Below are 3,972 nucleotides of genomic sequence, written 5' to 3'. Positions count from 1 at the left end.
CTTGATTTTAGATGTTTTTTTTCTATCTTTTATTGTTTTTGAGATTTTAGAGTGTGAGTTTTAAAGTCTTTTCTTGCTCCTCCTGTGATTTTATAATGAGTGTGTATTGTGGAATGTTCCACAGCACTGAGGGAGTGAGTGACATCACCAGGAGCAGTTGGAGAGGAGGATTTTAGAGTACGCTTTTTGTCAAATCTCCTCATAAATCCCATGGCCAAAGCTTACATTAAAAATCATATTTTTTGGTAGGACATTTTGTTGCGAATCCATTGATACAGGTTTGAAAGTGGTCAGACTTACAGTTTAGACATCAGAAGCCTCTGTTTCACACAAAGTTCATGCCCATAGATTGCCTTCCTATTGGTTTACATTGTAAGATGTGATGTGGTACTGCAAATTTCAGGGCTTATTAAATCCAACTTTTTTTCAGCATAGTGTCATAAGTCACCTATTAAAGTTTGAAGCCGATACCATTAACGCCCTCGGAGGAGATAGCGTTTGTTCGGGGGCCAAAATTGGGGCAAAGACTTATTTTGAAAGGCTAATTGCGGATTTCCTGTTGGATTTAGGTCAGGGGTGACAGTGTATGATTTGTAGGTCTTGATGAGATGAATAATCGGGTTTTAGTTTGATCTCTCTACGACATTCCTACGGGCCGTGGAGGCCATTTTAGTTACATAGATGGCACTAGAGAGCACATTTTGGCACTTTGGGGATAATTTTTACATTTTATCAAATTTTTTACCAGACCTGATGTGCGTGCCTAATTTGGTGAGTTTTTGAGCATGTTTAGGGGGTCAAATTTAGGTGTGATGTCCCGTAATAATAAAGAAAGAAAGAAAGAAACACGTGAAAAATTAAAGCTGCAAGCAGCGTTGAACAGGCCCTCGCGCCTCTGCGCACATCGAGCCGCGGCACAATCAAAGGGCTTCTGTGACAGGCATGTAGATGTTTGCATCACTGATGGAATATTGTCATGTACACGTGCTCAGGCTGGGAGTCTTATCAAACATGTAAAGTTTGGTGCAGACTGGAGCATTTACAATAAAGTTCTAGCAACTTCCTGTCATGGCGAAACATTAAATCTCAACAGTGTGAGGATGAGAATTTTCTGCAGGGTGAGACATGGCTGCCTTGCTCACACCTGTGTCATCAAAATCATGCAAGTTTTGCGCCCATTCACTTGAATTTCAATTAGCAAATTGAAAACCTTTGATGAGTTTGTGTGTAAAACAAATTAATTTCCTAATTTTCATCAAGTCTATTTTTATGAAAGTAAAGACTTTTCACTAGGGATGCACAACATTGGATTTTTGCCAATATCCGATATGCTGATATTTCCAACTCATTGTGGCCGATTGCCGATACCGATACCGATATATGCACATATTTTTACCAGCTGGCTGAGAAGGCTATTACGCATGCAAGCATAGATTATACTATGATCAAGAAAGATAATATATGAAGGAAGAACTTAGGAAGACTGGAGTTCAGTAGCTCAGCATTAAAACTTTAATGAACCTGCCAAGTGAGTGGAGCAGTAGAGTTTTCTTTGAGTTTATTAGACAGACAGGATAAATGTGTAGGATTTAATCTCTGGTCCACACTCCGGAGCAGAAGGTGGCGGTAATGCACATAATACGCTGGTTGCCAACCGCCGGCATAAACCAAAAAAATGAAGTTTTTTTTCCCCCCAAACATAGTGGTACATCCTGGCAGCCGAACTGTTCCCTATCTGTACAACTGAACACAGCAGCTTGTCTGCGGACTGTTTCACGCCGACGGTCCCGGTGTTTCCTCTGCAGGCTCCACTTTTCTCAGCTGCCCGACAGACCCGCTGCTTCTTCCCACTTTAACCTGAATAACTAACCGGGGCTCGGTGCTCTGGTTGGATCCACCTGGAGAGCCAGGGCTAACCTTAGCTGGGAGGCTAGCGGAGCGTTGGCCGCAGCATGACCGGAAAGAAGCATGACCAGTTAGCTTCCGCTAGCCTCTCAGCTAGACCCAGCTCTCTGTTTGGATCCAACCAGACCACCGATCCCCGGTTTGTTATTCAGGTTGAAGTGGGAAGAAGCAGCGGGTCTGTCGGCCAGCTGAGTGAAGTGAAACCTGCGGAAGAAACACCGGGACCATTAGAGTGAAACAGTCCGTAGAGGAGCTGCTGTGTTCAGCTGCACAGATAGGAAATCCCTCGGCTGACAGGATGTACCACTCTGGAAAAATATTTTACTCTCCTCTTTTTGGTTTATAACAGCGGTTGGCAACCAGCATATATTTGCATTACTGCCACCCTCCGCTTCGGGCTGTGAACCAATGATTAAATCCTACACATTATTCCTGTCTGTCTAATATACTACAAAACAAAACTGTTGCTCCGCCCTCTTGGCAGGTCCATTGAAATTTTAATGCTGTGCTCCAGAACTCCAGTCTCCTTGAGTTCTTCCCTCATATAGGCTATAGTCTTTCTTGATCATTAGTACAATGTGGTGCAGTCCAAGGGCTTCGATCACAGGCATGTAGATGTTTTCAGACCTGGGCTGACAGGTCTTACTTTACCCATCCCCCCCTCCCATTCTTTCTCTCTCCCTCTCAGCTGGAGAGAAGGATTTCAGAGTACTCTTCTTGTGAAATATCCTCATAAATCCCATGACTTTGGCCAAATCCTACATTAAAAATCACATTTTTTGAAGGAAATTTCGTTGCGAATCCATTGATACAGGTTTCAAAGTGGTCAGACTTATAGTTTGGACATCAGAACCATTTGTTTGACACAAAGTCCATGCCTAGAGATTGCCTCCCCATTGGTTTACATTGTAAGGTGTGATGTGGCACTACAACTTTCAGGGCTTATTATATCTAAACCGTTCAAGTTATTACAAAGTTTTTAATAACTTTTGTTCAGCATAGTGTCATAAGTCATGTATTCAAGTGTGAAGCCGATACCATTAACGCCCTAGGAGGAGATAGCATTTCTTGGGGATCCAAAATTGGCACAAAGTCATACTTTGATGGGCATATTGCGGACTTCCTGGTGGATTTAGGTCAGGGGTGTCAGCATATGATTTGTAGGTCTTGATGAGACGAATAATTGAGTTTTGGTTCGATCTCTCTATGACATTCCTACGGGCCATGGCAGCCATATTAGATAAATAGGTGGCGCTCTCGAGCACATTTTGGCACTTTGGGGTTTACGTTTTATCAAATTTTTCACCAGACCTGATGTGCGTGCCAAATTTGGTGAGTTTTTGAGTATGTTTAGGGGGTCAAATTTAGGGTTGAAGTGGCGGATTAATAAAGAAAGAATAATAAGAAAGAAACAAACACGAAATACAATAGGGTCTTCGCCCTTTGGGCTCAGGCCCTAAATAATAAGAAAGAAATAAACACATGAAATACAATAGGGCAAAGTCAGCAATAGGCTTGCTGACTTTGAAATTACGTTTGGAAAAAAAACCCAACATTAATCCACTTTGCCTTTGTTGCTCGCCGTCTTAAGAACAGGAATAAAACTGTGAGCAAAACACAAACATCAATTAGTGGACTCAGCTGTAATATTTGTGTAAATGCAGCGTGATGCACAGTACTGTATGTTTGCTGTGTTTTTCTTCCAGTGTGTGTGATCACTGAATGCTCGGAATAAAAAGCATACATTGTGTCTTTGGCTGCAGGTTAATGCTTGATTAAAATTATTGTTCCCAATTAGGAGAAGGATTAGTCGCCATGGAGACAGCTGCCCTCACATTCAAGAGTAACAAGAAACTAATTTACTGAACAGTGACAAATTAAGAGTTGAAGCTTGATATATAACAACATTTCATCACTTCCCCACTCACATTTAACACAAAGTTAAACAGAGATTTGGACAATATTGGATTACTACCAGTACCAGTCAAAAGTTTGGACACACTTTCTCATTCATGTGAATGGGAAGGTGTGTCCAAACCTTTGACTGGTACTGTACATTTACCATTT

Source organism: Thunnus albacares, chromosome 15, assembly GCF_914725855.1.
Source record: "Thunnus albacares chromosome 15, fThuAlb1.1, whole genome shotgun sequence".
NCBI classification, from domain to species: Eukaryota; Metazoa; Chordata; class Actinopteri; order Scombriformes; family Scombridae; genus Thunnus; species Thunnus albacares.
The sequence above is the reverse complement of the archived record's forward strand: the minus strand, read 5'-3'. Positions refer to the sequence as shown.